The following is a 20337-nucleotide window of genomic DNA, read 5'->3' on the forward strand; positions in this document are numbered from 1 at the left end:
GGAGGCTGGCTTCCGATCCGACCACACGTTCTTTTTCTACTCTCCTATGATTCATTCGGAACTTTGGCCGTGAGAAGGAAGAAAGAAGATTAGGGTTTAACGTCCCGTGGATATCGAGGTTTTTAAAGACTGGCCGTAACGCCTCCCCCCCCCCCCTTACCACCCACCCACCCCCCCAGACGCAGGGCGTCTTCCACATGTGCACCTTACGTATCCCTTAAGGCGGAATATGTGCCGTAAGGTTTTTGCCAGATCTGCTCAACTACCATGGACGTTCATGTATTCATCTGTCTCGTCCAATCAAGTACAGTAATGACTGAGTGAATAAAGCTTTTTTTTTCCTTCGATCATACTGTCTGCTTCCAAACAAACCATGTAACACATTTTATGAAGTACCATAGCTTATGTGACGGGTCGTATGTATATTTTTTACTTTACATTAATCTCACGTTATAGACATTATCTTCCTTGTGATCACTGTACTAAAATACTTGATTGTTTCATACACGGCACAACAGACATCTGGAAACATCTGGGGCGTAGCAACCATTGAAATACAACGCTAATACGAGCGTATCTGTTGCTAATAGCCAGGGTGTAAGTGCTAGTCTTCTTTAAGATGAATAATATCCTGCTTTGAAAATAGCTTCTCAATTGCAGTGAGAAGCCAGCGAAAGTAATCTACCGACGTAAGTGCAAGGTTTTGTAATTAGGCTAAGGAAGGCTGAAACTGCAGTTCAGAAATCAATGCACTACTACTACTATGCATCTCACGCTTAAGTATAAATTCAGAATCCCACAAGTTTTTTTCCACGCTGCTTTACTCACTTCGACGCCGACAGCATAGGCCTACTCGCCATGCAAAACAATTCTATGTCAATATCACAGTTTTACATCGCTGATATAACTAGCATTGTATCAAATGAGACCTGTGTGGTGAAGATTTTAGCACAAAACAAAACAAAATAAAAATAACGCTGTATTCGTAAGGGTTGGCACACTACAATGTTCGCGCTCTCGTGGACGCTTCCATTCTCCCCGACGTAAGTGAGGCTTACTAGACCCGCTGGGCAGAATAGGGGCTTATGATTATGAAAAGCGCCAAATGAGGCTGGGGTCAGTTTCACCTTAAAATTGTAATTTATTGTAATTTAATAACACATTTACAACAAAAGCGGCACATAGCCGAACTTTTACAACTACGAGCTTCAAACACCAAATCTTTCACGGGTGAAGGCCTCCAAACAAGAAATCTTAAGAATCAATAAGGTAAATTTCAAGTGATTGAAAACACGCAGTTACAATTACCAAATATATATCACAGCCAGGCTGAAAGCCTCAAGGCAAGGGTGGATAGACAAACATAAACAAGATGCAATACAAACGGCTGAAGGCCCACAATAAAAATTTTCAAGACTTAGAATAAATTACCATAACCTTCCAATGGCAGAAGGCCGCAATGTTTAAGCTTGAAAGGTGATTTTAAGAATAAGTTTAGAAGGCTAAAGGCCCAAAATTAAGTTTTCTAAATTAAAAAAAATATATAATCATAAGCCTTAAGTTTTAAGTAGCTGAAACCGGACTAAAAGAAAAGATAACACAATGGCAATAACCTTTCAGCAAATATCCGCTTGCCAGAATTCAAACTTACTTACATAAAACACAGTAAAACCAAGAATTATTTTTAATCATTGGCTATGATAGATTATAAACAGACAATTAAACACCGGTGAGAAAGCCAGTAAAGACAACAGCACTCAGAAGCGTCCAGGGAGTCGGTCTGCCCTCGTTCACTTAGGTGAGACAGGTGGTGAGCCCAACTACACTTGGTCTGTTGGAACCCAACCAAGGGACAACCACGGACCGACCGACAAACGACTTGCTTGCCACCAATTGGAACACGAGAATTCAAACACAAAATGTTACGGGCATGATTATCCACAATCAAATATGTACCCGTATTAATCTGTCAAAACTACACACCGTGTTGGACAGCGACAACAGGTGAGGAAAGGACACTGCGTAAAATTACGTCAGTGGCCAGGGCAGGTAACAGGAACGCTAACGGCCACAAAGCAGGAAATTTCGCTGGTGCACTTGAATTTTAGCCAACCAATATAGTTAATTCAACCGCATGGCGGCTAAATTTCAGCAATACAAACACTCGGTGTTGCTCACAGGAAAACGTCCCCAACAGCGAACCTCCGAAACGAACTACACAACATGAATGGACGTTGCTTGGGTACTTGAAACCACCACTCAATTTTGACGTCCTGGTGACGTCGGTGAACCACGAAGCTCGTAGCATTTGGACGGCTCCACACACACACACTCCGACACACACAGGGACCGCCAGCGGACCCAGCCAACTGCACGGACGGAGATATCCTCCCTGGTCCGCACCAACAGACCGACTCCTCTCACAACGCCGACAACATCTGAAATAGTCGTCAGTGTAAATAACGCCAACTACACCCACAACCTGACAAATATTTGCACTAAGACCTGAACGATACCCAGCAGTAACTAAGCACGCACGAAGACAAATCGGGAGTTGATGCACACACACACAGCCGACTGATGAACGATCGGCGAGCCAAAACGCGATCCACCAAGACCGTGGCCCAGCTCAAGTGATGCTTGGCGGCAATGGTCGGGCGAGCCATGTCGACGCAGACCTCGCTGCTCCTCCAACCCGACCGCGCTAGTGCTGCATTGCAACTCCCCCACTGGCAGGTCCAGACTGCACTCCAGACGCGTTCCAACTGACTGGCAGACCCGAACTGGCCACCCGAACTCCTTACGGCAGACAACGACCGGGAAATAATATCAGTCGAGCAAAGAAACTACGAGAGGGGATGTATCGATACGCGCTGCTAATGCCGCTCACGGTCAGGCAAAGTAGCAACTCAATGACAGTAGTAATTTAAATTAACGTAGTGAGGTGGAAATACGTTAAAAACAGGGTGTAAAATACATTATGGTGTTAACACGAGCCATGCACGGCTCATGGAAAGCCATTTTTTTCTGAGTCATCTGTCTTCTTACTGGTTTGACGTGGGCCGTCACTAATTCCTGTCCTGTGCCAGTCTCCTCATCACAGAGCAGTACTTGCAACATATGTCCTGAGTTATTTGTTGGACGTAAGCCAATCTTCTGCATTCCTCTAACTTAACATTTTTACTCTCTACAGCTCCCTCTACTTCCAGAAACGCTACTCCCAGATGTCTTAACACATTTCCTATCATCCTGCCCTTCATATTGTCATAATTTTTCATATGTTCCGTTCTTCGCCGATTCTGCGGAAAACATCCTTACTTCTTACCAATCCAACTAACTTTCAACATTCTTTTCTAGCACTATATTGCAACCTCTTCCGGATTCCCCACTGAGCCTGATTCATTACCATACAAAGCTGTGCTCAAAACGTACGTTCTCAGAAATTTCTTCCTCAAATTAAGGCCTACTTTGCCCTCCCAGCTAGCCGAGCGGGAAGGCGTGCCCGTCCGCGGCACGAATCCGCCAGGTGGATAAGTGAAGAGGTCTGGTGTGCCGGCCAGCCTGTGGATGGCTTTTAAGACGGTTTTCCATCTACTTCGGCGAATGTGGGCTGGTTCCCCTTATTCTGCCTCAGTTACACTATGTCGGCGATTGCTGCGCAAATACTGTCTCTAAGTATGCGTACACCATAATTACTCTAACTCACAGACATTTGGGGTACACTCGTCTTGTATGAGACGTTCCTGGGGGGGGGGGGGGGGGGGGGTTGACTGGAGGTGTACCTCACAATAACCCTGGGTTTGGCTTGGGGCGGCAGTGGGGTGGGTGGACTGCTGTGGCCTGTTGTGGGGTTGAGAACCACGGAGGCCGTTTCTAGGTCCCTGGTTTAATACACACAAGGCCCATATTTCACACCTGTAGACTTCTGTTGGCCAGGAATGCCTTTTTGCCTTTACTAATCTGCTTTTTATATACTTCCTACTTCGTCCATCGTGGGTTATTTTGCTTCCAAAGAAGCAGAATTCCTTAACTACGCCTGTTTGGTGATCATGATATTTTACATTAAGTTTGTCGCTATTCTCATACTGCTTTTCTCATTATTTTACCGTTTGTTTGATTTACTCTCAATCTATATTCTGTACTCGTCAGACTGTTTGTTACATTCAACGGATCCTGTACTTCTTTTTCGCATTCACTGAGTATACCAATCTCGTCAACGAATCTTATCGTCGATATGCTTTCACCTTGAATTTTAATTCTACTCTTGAATCTTCCTTTTGTTTCCGTCATTACTGCTTCGATGTGTAGATTGAACAGTAGAGACGAAAGATTGCGCCCCTATCTTAGACGCTTCTTAATTCAAGCTCTACGTTCGTGGTCCTCCAGTCTTAACGTTCCGTTTTGGTTCTTGTACGCATTGTACATATTGTACATTATCCATCGTTCCTTATAGCTTCCTCCAATTTTTATCAGAATTTCTGACATGTTGCATCATTTTACACTGTCGAATGCTTCTTCCAGGTCGACAAAATCTATGAACGTATCTTGATTTTTCGTCAGTTTTGTTTCCATTATCAAGCTCCACGTCAGGACCGCCTCACTGATACTTTTTCCTATTCTAAAGACAAATTGATAGTCATCTAAGAGATCTTCAGTTTTCTTTTCAGTTCTCCTGTATGTTATTCTTGTCAGTAGCTTGGATGCATGAGCCGATAAGCTTATAGTGTGATAGTTCTCTCACCTGCATGTCCTTACTGTCTTCAGATTTGTGTGGATGACATTTTTCAAAAATGGTTCAAATGGCTCTGAGCACTATGGGACTCAACATCTTAGGTCATAAGTCCCTTAGAACTTAGAACTACTTAAACCTAACTAACCTAAAGACATCACACACACCCATGCCCGAGGCAGGATTCGAACCTGCGACCGTAGCAGTCTCGCGGTTTCGGACTGCAGCGCCAGAACCGCTAGACCACCGCGGCCGGCTATGACATTTTTCCGAACGTCTGACGGTAAGTTTCCAGTCTCGGACATTCTGCACATCAACTTGAATAGTAGTTTGATTGCCCCTTTCCCAAATGATTTTCGTAATTCTGGTGGAATAGTATCTTTCCGTTCTGTCTTATTTACTCTTAAGTCTTCCGAAGCTCTTTTAAATTTTGACTCTGATGCTAGATCACTGCTCTCTTTCATGTCGACTCTTATTCTCTCACTTCATCAAACAATTCCTTGCCGCTGTTCAGTGTACTCTTTTCACGTATCCGCCCTTTCTACATTTAACAGCGGAATTCCCACTGCACTCTTCATGTTGTCGCCTTTGGTTTTAGTTGAACAGCCGGCCGGTGTGGCCGAGCGGTTCTAGGCGCTTCAGTCTGGTCACACGGTCGCTACGGTCGCAGGTTCGAATCCTGCCTCGGGCATGGATGCGTGTGATGTCCTTAGGTTAGTTAGGTTTAAGTAGTCTTAAGTTCTAGGGGACTGATGACCTCAGATTTTAAGTCCCATAGTGCTCAGAGCCATTTGAACCATTTTTTAGGTGAACAACAAATTGTTTTTACTTCGATTTCTTCACATTTTTCCTGCAACCATTTCAACGGATTAAATAAACAAGCTGAGAATATCGCGCTATGTAACTAAGTATTTCTTGGAAATTATCCGCTTGCATTCGGAGATTGCTGAAATACGACTGAGCAGTGGCGCTCCACTTGGACGTAGCTGCTTTGTATCCTTGTGGTGGAAGAAATTTTCGCAACACAGAACATTTAAAGCACAATGCGCATCATATGGTTTGAATTGCAGACAGACAGTCATTAATATTGAGCAAACTTTGAACTGAGAGCTCTGCTTTACTGAGACAGTTTTCACGTGCTCAATGGACACAAATCAATGGGTCAGCGGTCAAACAATGCACGTACACGATATCACGTTTGCACATTTCGAGTTCAGTGTTTCTGTATGAATTAGCCTTGAACTGTGTCGTTTCAGTGATCGAACTGAAACTGATCCGTGAGTGCCACGGAGCAGGATATTACATAGACGAACATAGACCTCTTATTTCAAATTATGCACACATTGGAACTGCAGTTCCACGACATCAAGTTCGTGACGACAGCTGTGACAGTACCAGAGACTTATCACTACCAGCAACAGATGTACGAATATAACGGATCTTGAGACATTATTTCCAACGTAGAATGCCCGAAGACGTGCATCGCGCGTCATCCTCACCGTACTATCTCGCATCTTGCAACGAGGTGAGGCGCTGCCGAAGCTGGAACTTTCGATAAGAAATGCGATATCAGATGTAGTAGGTGTTTTCTGATTCAAATTAAGTCTATACCATCCACAATTATATAATTGGTCTCACTCCGACAAGACTGTCATTGCAACAGTGCCAACGTATAAATGCAGTGTTTGCTCCAATCCTCTCTCTAAAATTTGCCACTCTTCAGTAAAATAACAGTCACACCTGCTCCCATTCATTCAGTGTATCTGCCAAGAATCGCAGATCCTGTTTTCTCATGTAATAAGTCAATATCTGTGTGATACGAACGGATTTGCAACCCCCCACTGTACGGCGTGCGCGTTCTGGTTGGCCGAGAACCGCAGCCCCAGCGGTATTCGAATTAGCCGGCGTACTCGCGTTGCTGAATGGTTTCTTTGCAGTATTGTGCGAGTCGCATGGGTTGGGCGTGCAATTGTATTTCGAGTAACTGAATGCATTTCTGACATGCATACTTGTTATTCAACAACATCGATACTACGAAAGAGTGAAAGACACCAGAAAACAGACGGTGCAGGGCGGGTATATGAGTACAGCTTTATTGCTTTTGAGTTTCACGCGAAATTTAACTTCATTCTTCTGGCTCAAAACCTGGCATGTGGAATTCGTCGCTGTTAACTAATACACTGAAGTTCATTTAGCGTAACACAATGAGATTATGTAACCCCTCGATAACACGGCCATTTGCACTATTTAAATTTAGATCGACCATTCTCTTTGCGTTATACGTATCTGGTTGGAAAGGGGAAGAGAAGTAACGGCTTGAAGTTCGTGATTACTACACTAGGCACCAATATCCTGTATTAAATTCCACACATCTCCATATGGTTTCATGTAGTGAGCTATATGACACTGTTGATGATAATCCGTCTGTCGGATGGGTATGTTAATCCTGACGACCGCCTTGGAGCTATTCGAGACAAACAGTCTAAATGTCGGAATCGGGTTTCACTACTTTCTTCTGTTTTCATCATGCAACAAAAACACGGCACACCCAGTACAGTCACCACAAAAAAAAAAAAAACATGACCCATCTACTAGAGTCATCTTACACTCCAAAGATGCGTTTTAGGCACTTATATTTTACAGAATGCGGAGGAAGAAAACCCTTTCCCATCAGACGGTTGGACAGCCCCCACAAGATGTTCCAGTCAACAATGCCATATGGCTCTTTCTTTTCTTTCTTTCTCGGAAACTTAACACTATAGCGCAAAAAATAGGCAGAGCTGGTTTTTCCTCTAGATGCAGAAACACGTTTCCAAAACGAGAAAGGAAGCGGCGTGTAACAGTTCATTTATGAGCTGCGCTCGCATTTGAATTTCTACGACGCCATTTCTGAAATACTGAATTCTCGATCTGCACTCCTCGTTTCAAAATTCATCACTCACTATGACATTGACGTACTGTAATATTCAATAAGGACGGAAGCTGAAGTAATGAAACTCCAATAACTGGCGTTATATATTGTTTCTCGTAAATGAAACACTGTAAATTTGCAATCTCACGCTCAGTACCTGTAGGTTTATTAGTCGTTATCGTCGTAAGGAACAGTTGTATGGCTGACTTGTGCTGCGGTACCGGCAGAGGAGCACACCTCACTTCTGAGTCTCCCTACAAACCCTCGCCTCTTTACCAACCAAAAAAACTGTCTTTCGGTGTTACAAAATATTTTTCGTCGAGTGGTTCAAATGGTTCAAATGGCTCTGAGCACTATGGGACTTAACATCTGACGTCATCAGTCCCCTAGAACTTAGAACTACTTAAACTTAAGTAACCTAAGGATATCACACACATCCATGCCCGAGGCAGGATTCGAACCTGCGACAGTAGCAGTCGCTCGGTTCCGGACTGAAGCGCCTAGAACTGCTCGGCCACACCGGCCGACTCATCGAGTGGCAAGCGAAGTCAACAGTGAGGTAACATGATGCACGAGGTCTTAACGAAGCCACAAACTATCTTCGAATGTCACAAGGATGACAACCACCTAACAAACATTCTTGTACGAGATAAATTAGTACTTTCCCTATCGGTAAAGTCCTCTTCCTTTGAGACTTCCTGGCAGATTAATAGTGTGTACCTGACTAGGACTCGAACCCAGGACCTTTGCCTTAGGTGGGTAATGGCTCTGCCGACTAAGCTACCCAACCACTGCTCAGGATCCGTCATCACAGCTTTACTTCCGGCAATACAACATCTCGTAACCTTTCATACTTCAAGAAATTATCATGCGAAACCTGCGAGACTATCAACCCTGGAAGAAAGGATAGTTCAGTAGATAGAGCACTTTCCCGGTAAAGGGTCCTGGATTCAAGCCCCAGTCAAAAAATCAGTTTTAATCCGTCAGAAAGTTTCAAATCAGAGTACATTCTGATCCATAGTGAAAGAACCAATCTGTTCTCTTCACTTAGTTTCACAGATACTAAGATAATTCTTTAGATCATGGATATATCATAAAGTAGCGGCTCTTCTTTTCGATTATATCACCGGTAAAGAACAGACAGCGAAATGTTTGTTAGTAGGACGGAAGCTTGAACCATGAGAGTTTGAGTGAGAGAAGACAGGGTTGGAAACTAATACAGTTTAGTCAACGTTTAAGATTAGCGGCCGTGATAGATATCTTGTGGTTTGTGTTCTAGACAACAGATTCAGGATGCTAAAGAGAAAAGTAATTGCTCCAGTGAAGAAAACAACTATTACTGAACAAGTCGTTTAGTATAGAAGAGGAAAAAAAAGCGAAGACACTCGTCTACATTCTGAGCCTGCATGGCTGTGAGAGATGGGCGCTATTGAAGACAGACAGGAAACACCAGAAATTATGAAAATGTGGCTTTGGAGAAGGGTAGCGAGAAACAGCTTGACTGAAAAAGTCCAACGAGCATGTTTCCAGAAGAGATCAATGAACAGAGAAAACACGTAAGAACAACGCAAAAAAAAAGAAGAGAAAAATGAAAATTTTTGGGCAGTCATAAACTTTTAACAAGTTTATTGGAGGGAGACATTCGGGGAAGGAAACGAAGGCGAGGTTAAGACATAAAATAGCAGATATACTGAAGTTAACAAAACGTAACAAATTATCAAGAAATGAGGAGACCATCACAACGCAGAGAAGGACGGTAAGGACGTTAGAAGATTATGAGGATGCATTAGAAAGAATATGATCCTAGCGCTAACCCATTTACGGTCTCCAGTCGGTAGGAATAGTGTACGTTCACGATTTTATGAGGGCGACATGTCTGCAAGGTGACTGGAAACCCTGAGTGTCGTTCACTGCCTCGGGAGGCAATTTTTATAAGGGGAATGCCAATAGGCACTCTAGACCACGGTTCAGTGGAGGATCGACTGCTACACGAGTGAACCACTCTTTAGCTTACAAAGTGACAGATTTGGCAAGAAATCAAAAGCCATTATCACCTACCATCCATAAAAGGGGCGCCTTCGGACAAATGAGTGTCTTGAGTGGCGTAGAATATCTCTAAGATGCTGTGGTGCAGTACACTTCCGTGTAATTGTGGCTCTGTAAGGCATCACTTTCGCTACAACTCTCGGTATATTATTTGTGCAATATTAGCTTAACGATTCACATTTGTACATATCAAACGTGATATTTCTTATATTAATATACAATCCCTAAAAAAAAAGTCAAGCACCCAGAAAGAAAGGAGGAAGTGAATAGAAACTTCACAGATTAAGAGGGCACGTTATTTCAGTGATTAAAAATCGAGTCAAATTTATAAAATCTTGGCAGTATGAGCCTGCTTATGAGTATGACGTTGCACGCTCTCTGGCCTGTAAGTATGTACTGATTCCATTGGAAAGGATATCATAAACCGTTGCGTCCTCTCCTGAGGCAATCTGCCACACAGCTGTTTTAAATAGTCCTTCGTATCCTGGATACTGGCACTGGGACGTAGTTGACGTCACAGGCGGTCCCACATATGTTCTTCTGCCGCGAGGGTAGCCCCGCGGTCTCAGGCAGCTTGCCAGGGCTCGCGTGGTTCGCCCCATCGGTGGTTCGAGTCCTCCCTTGGGCATGGGTGTGTGTATTGTCCTTAACGTAAGTTAGTCTAAGTTAGATTAAGTAGTGTGTAAGCCTAGGGACTGATGACCTCAGCAGTTTGGTCGCATAGGAACATACCACAAGTTCCCAAAAAAAAAGACATGTTCTGTCGGGGATAAATATGAAGATCTTGATGGCCAGGGAAATATCTCAACATCACGTTGACACGTCACAGAGACTCATGCCCTGTTTTGAGAAATGGGGCCACAATACTGGCACATGAGAGGTAATACATGAAGAAGCAGGCCTGACCCTGTGCCATCAGAGTTCCCTCAGTCACTACCAGCTAACTGATGACTTTTCACGCAATGACACCAGGAATAACACTGCTGTTCCACTGCAAAATATTGGAAGAATCAGTCCATTCCTCAGGTCGCCACCATAATCGCCGATAATGATGCTCCAAGGTAATACAGAGCAGTAGTTCATCAACACTCCACATGCTTCCAGGTCATAGCACCACTCCAAACGCAGCCGTTTAGGTTTTACGGCAGTTTACGTATGGGACAGCAATTCCCTAGCCCAACTGCTGCTATCTTTCAGTCAATGGCGCAGGATGATGCTGAATATCACAAATGTCCATTACTTATTCTCAGATGTCAGTCATAGGTGTAAAGTGTAGCGGAACCACCGTTTAAGATGAGAAAGGTTAGTTTCGGTGCTATATTTCTGAGTGCACAAGTTAAGCCAGGCGCAGGCCTGTTGACAGTAAGTTACCCTATCAGCAGTTGCGAAGTAGAATGGAGGCCACATGACCGTAGACCCGCTGAAAAGAGTAAACGCAGTGGTTTGCATGGTGCAAGTTACAGGCAGAATTAGCCCACTGGCCGAACAAGGTGTTTTGAGTACATGACTCGGAGTGGCGCGTTAGCAAAGCAGAGGGGCACAGCCACATATGAATAGGCACCAGTTCACTAACAAGGCCTCAAGTGGACAGCTCTCCTGGATGGCAGGGCATGCCACACCACTGGCTACACACAGCAGCAGACGGGGCTCCAGTGTTCCAGTCCACGGCAGGTCGCAGATTCGACCCTCTGAGGCCAACCCATGGTCGGCAGCCAGCCAGCGGCAGGCCACGCCACGGCTCGCTACTGCGGGCAGTCTTGTTGGCTCCCAACGCATACTGGAGGCATCCCATTGTGAGGGCTACAGATTCGGATGCTGGATCACGGGCGCTTGTTGTCGCCGCAATCTTAGCCACGCCGGCGAGGAAGCAAGCCACAGGCCGCCTTGCAGCTCCCAGCCAGCAGCACTGAGGTGGCAGGGCGAAGATTGCTGAGTCAGCTGCCAGCGTATCCTGACATTGTCACAACTCTAAGGCCGTACGAGGCCGACACACCACAGGGTGTTGCATGGGTCACTGAGGCAGCCATTCCATGTCAAGTGGTTTCACAGACAGCAAAGTGGTGTCCTCAGCATTGCGGGACCCATTGACACAGATCAAGAGGAACGGGGGCACTGTAGCTGCAAATAATAAATCACTTGGGAGACTCGGACAGGTTTTAATACAGCACATCCTTACAGTTCCCATCCTCTTCCAACATTCATCTACATTTGGTGTCAGACTAGCGGGCATCGTTTGTACAGTATGACGTTTGAGCCCACTGCCTGCATCACAGCCACAAAATGTTGTGAATGTTGCCCAATTTTTCTTTTTAAGTGTTGGTCGTTTTCTTCCTTTTTTTGTTTATGTTTTTAGTATGGCTCCTGGCAGGTCATTTTATATGATTTGTGTAGGCATATTATTTTTTTGTTAGAATAGGTTTTAGTGTGTTTGGGGCTGTAAGATGTTGTTTCTTGGAGCATTTGATTACTTTTGTATTGGTGTATGATGATACTGAGTATGATGATACAGAGCTGTAGGAATTCACATTATTCTTGTGCTTAAATGTTTTGTTTCAGGACTAACTGGGAATAAAAGCCACACAATGGCTGAGTTGGGGACGCAAGGTGTGTCAGAACCAGAAGCGGTACGGATTTTGTTGTAAAAGGTAGCACAATTGACAGTGGACAATACGCAGTTGAGAAGTGAATTAACATCTAGAAGTGAGTGGGAAACCGCATCAGATCAGTCGTTTTTGCCTAGGGTGCTGCAGCAGGAGATTGATCCAGCCACTGCGACTTTGATTATTCTGTTTTCCGACGAGGCATCTGAGGATGTGCGTTCGTTTGTGGAGGGCTTGGAAACTTTAGCTGTGATGAATGGTTGGTCTGACGAAGAGTTGCTACATGTAGCCAAGATTAGATTAACGGGTGAAGCGAAGACGTATGTAAGGTGTTCTAAGGCCTTAAGGATGGTGAGACAGTTTAAGCAGTTGAAGGAGGGGCTTTAACAGAGGTACAAGAAACAGGATAGCGCTCGGTTCTTTAGGGAATGGTTGAGTACAGTGAGGATGAGACAGGGGGAGACGGTAGATAAATTTGCGGACCGGATAAGAGGAATTAACGAGTATACATATGAGATGGTCAGAGCGATGAAGCGAGTGGTGTTCAGTTGCAGGAGGCCCAGCAAAGGGCACGTGATGTATTTTTGAGAGGGCTACTGGCGCATATGTCACGGAAAGTGCGTGAAGGGACTCTGAAAGATTTGTATTCAGCCATGCAGCTGGCAATTCAATGTGAGGAAATAGACGTGGCAATGGGGGTACATGATAGACAAGCAGTGTTTACAGCAGGTATAAAATGTTATGATTGTGGTCGTACGGGACATGTGCAGAGGCAATCTGCCCAGAGGAATAGAGGAATGGGTGGAAATCAGCAGCTTCGAGGATGGAGGAGTGAAGCTAATAGAGGTGGACAATCGTTAAACGGCAGAGGGGGGCCCAAGTCCCACCTAAGGGAGCTCCCATTTAATTTCAGTACTAAAAATACGTGTGCAGAGGTGGAATGTTCAGTGGTAGGATCCATATAAACTAAGACGTTTAAGATTTTGTTGGATACAGGGGCGCACGTGTCAGTGGCTACTAAGAGTTTAATGGGATGAAGGAAGTTAGACCCACCACGTTTTAGGTTGCATTGAGTGGGGGATAAGGGTCAGTGACAGTTGACTTTCGCATAGGGAAAGTCCGATTTGAATCACGCATGGAGGTAGTACCATGGGTAAGCGAGGGCTACGAAATGATCCTAGCAGTAGATTTTCTGCATCAACATCATGCCAAAATTGACCCTGGACAACGAACTGTGGAACTTGGGGAAACAGTTGTCGATGCAGACCTATCACAAGGGGCATTTAACATAATGAACAAACCAATTGAGCTACATACATCAGCATTAAGGCTTCATTCGTATGAGTGTGTGTCTAGTGGCACCGGGAAGTCACTTTCGGTAAGTGTGGAGTCAAATCTACCTGTGGGTATGGTATGTGTTTTTGAACCATTGGAAGAAAATGAATTTTTGGATCCATTAGGTTGTTTTCAGAAACGTAGTATTGTATGCATACAAGAGGAAAACGATGGGCGAGTAGTCCCCGTTAACGTGGATAATTTTAGTGCTGTAGGCGCGAATTTAAGAAAAGGAGTTTTAGTAGCGAATTTGGATGTACCAGATGATGAAGGCTGGTGTTCGAGAGGTAGGCGTAGCTATCTACCACCAACTGCCTACAGAATTGCATTGCATAACAAAGTTAAGCCTTTGAAAGTAGGCGGAAAAGAGCATATGGAAAAACTGTTGTGGGGATTTAAGGATTCGTTTTTTTCCGCAAGGGCCATTACCAGCAACTCCATTTGTGCAGCATAGGATACCAATAGGATACCAACAGGGAACGAAGCACTGGTTTACCATAAACCATATGGAATACCGAGGTATTTGCAGCCGATTGTGGAGGATTTCATTGATCAACAGCTTGCGGACAGTATTACAGAGCATAGTAATAGTTTCTGGGGAGCAGACATTGTCATTGAGCCTAAAAAGTCTGTGGATGGAACTAAGAAATACAGGCGAGGAAGCAATACCAGCGAGGAAGCATGCTGCGGGCCACCTTGCACCTCCCAGCGGGTGACGCTGAGGCAGCAGGGGCAAAGACAGATAAGTCAACTGCCAGTGCGTCCTGAAGCCGCCACAACTTGCAAACATCAAAACATTTGGGGTACACTCATCTGGTATGAGACGTTCTCAGGGGAGGGGGTCCACTGGGGGATGAACCATACAATATCCCAGTCTTTGGTGTGGGGCAGCAGTGGGGTTGGTGGACTGCTGTGGCCTGTTGTGGGGTTGTGAACCACTGGGGGTTATGGCGGGGATGAAGCCTCTCTTTCATTTCTAGGTCCCCGGTTCAATACACGATACACAATATGGTGTCTGGCCTGGTGTTCTTAGTTAATTTGGTATAGGTCAGCTGTACGACATGCTGGTAGAAAAGAAATACTAAGATAAACAATTGTTAAATGACAAATGTTCAAATGCTCATTCGACCATCCTGATTTCGGTTTCCCTAAATCGCTTAATGCAAGTACCAGTATTTGTTTTAAAAGAAAACTACCCATTTCTCACCTTCTCATCCAGCTCCCAATTCAAAGCTGTACAGATGTCCCTAATCCCCTATTCATCAACTGGATGTTAAACTGTAACCTTTCTTTCTTCTTCGTTCGATATTACAGAGGCTGGCGGACCAGAAATTTCTATACATCAGACTGCCTTTGTCAAATGCGTATCTGGAAGGCGGAGTAAACAAGTACTTTTTTTACCCGCGCTGGAGTAAGTTTCCTTTTTCTTTTTAATTCAAGTTCAGAGGAAGGGAAACAGAACATCAAAGATGAAAAACTTCATTTTATAACCGCATTGTAACGAACCTGCTATATAAAAAGTATAACGTAGTGCCGACATAGTACAAGGTTTAGAGAGCCTACTCAGTAACTTAAAGAAAAGAAAAAAACATGTTGCCTCACGTTAATCTAGTTTACTCTCTATCGAATTTGAGAAGCAGCCAAACTTTGCATATTTAACTCTCTTTCCTGTGAGGGCATTTACTTTGCAGCTGATTTGTGAAAAACACATTTAAATAAAGACCTGACAACCTCACTTCAGGTCATATACCAGTAGACTAATGTTTCGATCGGCAAATGTTGTCCTCGCTAAGCGCATGACTTGTTGCTGGTATATCGTCTTCTACATGACTTCTTACATGCAGAAGAATGTAAAGAACGTGCTGGATTTTGATGAGGTGCAGTATTTCGAGAGATGAATACAGCTAACCTCTCAATTCGGCGACGCATATTTTCTTCTACACCAGCATAAATTTCCAGCTAGAGCGCTATTCGGTAGGCCACAATATCATAGTAAGATGTACATAGTTATTTCTTGGCTGTCCTACGATGTATCTAGTCATCGGATAGTCACTAGACTGCCTTCATCGAAAACTGTTATTCAGGAGGCAAAAATACGCATACCTTTGTTTGAAAAAAGAAGATAGAAATTTCGAGCTCAGGTTTACCAAAGCAGGACTGTGTTGAAAATTGATCATTATCTTAGAATCCCTCATAACTATTTGTCCAAGTTTAAACACATCTTCGTTCACTTTAATGTACCAAATGATATTTGAGATGAATACTTTAAGTAGGATACACTGAGTTGAATATTTTGAATTAGGGAATACATAAATCAAATCATACTTGCTGGACAGAGATTTCAGTCCTACTGAACACGAAAAACACATGCTGTGTTACCAACTGTGCCATCTCTCTCAGTTGTTGATGACAACGACGGTGGGTAAATCTTGAGCAGTGTTTATGAAGTGGTTTTGTGCCACGGAGCAGGCGCCTGCTAGTCACCTTCATTTGTTTCAGATCAGAGAAATTTGGTGGCCACGACATCAAGGTGACGTAACATACAAAGGAAACGCTATGGTTGTGATGACCCCCTTTGAATGTGAAAAGAAAATGGACAATCTGCTGAGTGACCCTATTTACAGAAAACTAAGGGATCATCTGATAGCGACGATAGTCAAGAGTACGGAGGCCGTCGTAAAGGTCTCGAAAACTGATCCTGATACAGCCAAGAAATTCATCACCAGTGTTCCCATACCTTGCCGACTTTATGGAGTACCTAATCTTTTTACAAAGAGCCTATAGTGAACGTAATCTACTGGGCTGCCCATCAAGTGGCGAAACATCTGGCACGTAATCTGCGTCACCTTGTGGGACAATCAGTCTCGTGAGTAAAGGATTTTTCCAACTTTGTACGACTGATTAAGGAACAGCGGATGTAGGCAACTGAGATTATGGTTAGTTTCGGTAACAAGTCTCTCTTCACTACTATACCTACAGAGGAGACAATTCGCATAGTATAGCAGTAGACCTCACCTGATAGCTGTGATGTGATGCGCTTCTGCCTGTCATTAATGTACTTCACCTGGAGGGAAAATATTACAAGCAGATGGACTGGTAATGGCTCCATCCTCTCCCCAGTCTCTGCGAACCTCTTCACGGAACCTTTTGAGCAAACTGCCCTAGCTCCTGCACTGTTACGCCTCTGTTGTTCGCTGCGGTATGTGAACGACAATTTCGTATCTGGCCACAGGGAAGATTTCTTAAGCATAACAATATATAGTAAGCCTAGGGTAGACTGTAATACAAAGTGTACCAGAATCCAACCCACACAAATCGATGTCAGCACGTAGCTGTCGCCATTACACAACTCAGAAGTATTCTGTTCTGTATACGCTGACTGCCCGTGCATATCGGATAAGTAATAACAATAATGTCAATGAAGAATTGAGGGAGCTACACTGCATTTTTCGTGCTAACAAGTATGATAACAACATTACAAGAAAGGCAGCCAAGCCCATTCAGAACAAAGCAAGAGAAGAAGATAAGTATGAGAAGGTCCCGCTAGTGCGCTTGCTGTATGTGAGGGGCGTCAGTGAACGGCTAGGCAACTCCCAACACCGATGTTCCAAACCTATTTTGTGCAGCAGTCATAGGATCCACGACGTGAAAAGTTCCACGAAGGATGCAGCGAATAATCTTAATACTGAAGGAATATATGACTACGTTGTGAGTGTGGAGCTGCCTACATTGGTGAGACAGGGAGGCCAGTGAGCACACGAGTAGCAGAACATGAAATCTATGTGCGATTAGCACAGCAAAATAAATTGTTGGTAGCGGAGCACCATCATTACTGTGGACAACCTATCACGTTCCAGGACGCCCATGTATGGGCGAAAGAGTCGAGGAGGAACAAACGCAAAATACGAGAGCTATTGAAATTGTTTAGCAGCCTGACAACATTAACAGAGACGATAGCTAGAAACTGCCAGATATCCCAGTCTGACGGGCCGCGAGCGGTCGTGGGGCAGAAGCCCCACCGGGCAAGGACGTGACAGCCTAACAAAACGGAGATAGAGAAAACTGTCAGTGTATTTCCGCACAGAGCATGAAGAAGACGTGCGCTCCAGAAACCAAGCGCTGATTCACTCACTGTCAGCAATCAATGAAACCAGATAGTCCACAAAGAGCCTCCTTCGTACACTCTCCCTCTAGCCATGACTAGCCTATTATATTCTACGACCAATAAAGTTTCACAAACATGACGTATTGACACTGATTAGTTGCAATAAATAGGGTCACCTTCTTCCTGTAAAACTGGTTTTGCCCTGAGGAAAGCCTCTGTAATATGGCCGAAACGTCGGTTTAATGACTTATATTTTAAAGTATTTTGTACAATGACGCTGTACAACGCCTAGGAGAACATTAATCAACATCGACGAGACTTCACTATCTCCTCAAATCACTGTAGCTCGATTCTCGCCTTGTGACACGGGCAGTTATCCTACTGGAAGATGCCATCGCCGTAGGGAAAGCATTAAGGGATGCAGCTCATCCGCCATAATGTTCATGTAGTTCATAGTTGTCACAGTGCCTTTGATCACTATCACAGATCCCGTGGGATCCCAGGTGATTGTCCCCCAAAATGTAATACTTTTCCTATTGGCCAATATCCATGACACAGTGTAGATTTCGAGCAGCCGTTAGCCTGGATGACGGCGTATCCGGACACGACCTTCATCTACATCTACATCTACATGGGTACTCTGCAAATCACATTCAAGTGCCTGGCAGAGGGTTCATCGAACCACCTTCACATTATTTATTCAAATCTCGCATAGCGCGCAGAAAGAGTGAACACCGATATCTTTCCGTACGAGCTCTGATTTCCCTTATTTTATCGTGGTGATCCGCCCTGTGTAGGTCGGTGTCAACAAAATATTTTCGCATTCGGAGGAGAAGTTGGTGTTGGGAATTTCGTGAGAAGATTCCGTCGCAACGAAAAACGCCTTTCTTTTAATGATTTCCAGCCCAAATCATGTGTCATTTCTGTGACACTCTCTATCATATTTCGTGATAATACAAAACTTACTGCCTTTCTTTGAACTTTTTCGATGTACTCCGTCGGTCCTATCTGGTAAGGATCCCACACCGCGGAGCAGTATTTCAAAAGAGGAGGGACAAGCTTAGTGTAGGCAGTCTCCTTAGTAGGTCTGTTACATTTTCTAAGTTTCCTGTCAATAAAACGCAGCCTTTGGTTAGCCTTCCCCACAACATTTTCTGTGTTTCTTCCAATTTAAATTGTTCGTAATTGTAATATCTAGGTATTTAGTTGAATTTACGGCTTTTAGATTAGACTGATTTATCGTGTAACCGAAGTTTAACGAGTTCCTTTTAGAACTCATGTGGATGACCTCACACTATTCGTTATTTAAGGTCAACTTCCACTTTCCGCACCATTCCGAGATTTCTTTTAAATCGTTTTGCAGTTTGTTTTGATTTTCTGATGACTTTATTAGTTGATAAACGACAGCGTCATCTGCAAACAACCGAAGACAGCTGCTCAGATTATATAAAATCGTTTATATAGATAAGGAACAGCAAAGGACCTACAACACTACCTTGGGGAATGCCTGAAATCACTTCTGTTTTACTCGATGACTTTCAGTCAATTGATATGAACTGTGACCTCTCTGACAGGAAATCGGAAATACAGTCTCATAACTGAGGCGATATTCCGTAAGCATGCAATTTTACTACGAGCCGTTTGTGTGGTACAGTGTCAAAAACCTTCCGGAAATCCAGAAATACGGAATCGATCTGAAATCCCTTGTCAATAGCACTCAGCACTTCATGTGAATAAAGAAGTAGTTGTGTTTCACAGGAACGATGTTTTCTAAACCCACGTTGACTATGTGTCAATAGAATGTTTTCTTCGAGGTAATTCATAATGTTCGAACACAATATATGTTCTAAACTCCTGCTGCATATCGACGTTAACGATATGGGCCTGTAATTTAGTGGATTACTCCTACTATCTTCCTTGAACATCGGTGTGACCTGTGCAACTTTCCAGTCATTGGGTACGGATCTTTCGTCGAGCGGACGGTTGTATATGATTGTTAAGTATGCAGCTAATGCATCAGCATACTCCGGAAGGAAGCTAATTGGTATACAGTCTGGACCAGAAGACTTCCTTTTATTAAGTGATTTAAGTTGCTTCACTACTCCGAGGATATTTACTTCTAAGTTACTCACTTTTGCAGCTGTTCTCGATTCGAGTTCTGGAGTATTTACTTCGTCTTCTTTTGTGAAGGCATTTAGAAGGATGTGTTAGGTAACTCTGCTTTGGCAGCACTGTCTTAGATAGTATCTTCATTGCTATCGTGCAGAGAAGGCATTGATTGTTTCTTGCCGCTAACATACTTCACATACGACCAGAATCTCTTTGGATTTTCTGGCAGGTTTCGAGACAAAGTTTCGTTGTGGAAAGTGTTATAGGGATCCCGCATTGAAGTCAGCGATAAATTTCGTGCTTCCGTAAAAGATCGCCAATCTTGGGGATTTTATGTCTGTTTAACTTTGGCATGATTGTTTCGTTGTTTCTGTAACAGTGTTCTAACGCGTTTTCTGTTCCAAGGAGGATCAGCTCCGTCGTTTGTTAGTTTATTTGGTATAAACCTCTCAATTGCTGCCGATACTATTTCTTTGAATTTAAGCCACATCTGTTCTACACT

At 43.9% G+C, this 20337-nt stretch overlaps 1 protein-coding gene across 1 annotated transcript in view; it reads right to left on the reverse strand.

Annotated features, from left to right (window-relative positions):
* Positions 1–20337, reverse strand: part of LOC126113213 (uncharacterized) — a 50080-nt gene that overhangs the window by 23065 nt on the left and 6678 nt on the right. The gene's annotated exons all lie outside the window — the stretch shown is intronic.

The sequence above is a fragment of the Schistocerca cancellata genome, chromosome 1 (assembly GCF_023864275.1).
Source record: "Schistocerca cancellata isolate TAMUIC-IGC-003103 chromosome 1, iqSchCanc2.1, whole genome shotgun sequence".
In the NCBI taxonomy this organism is placed as follows: Eukaryota; Metazoa; Arthropoda; class Insecta; order Orthoptera; family Acrididae; genus Schistocerca; species Schistocerca cancellata.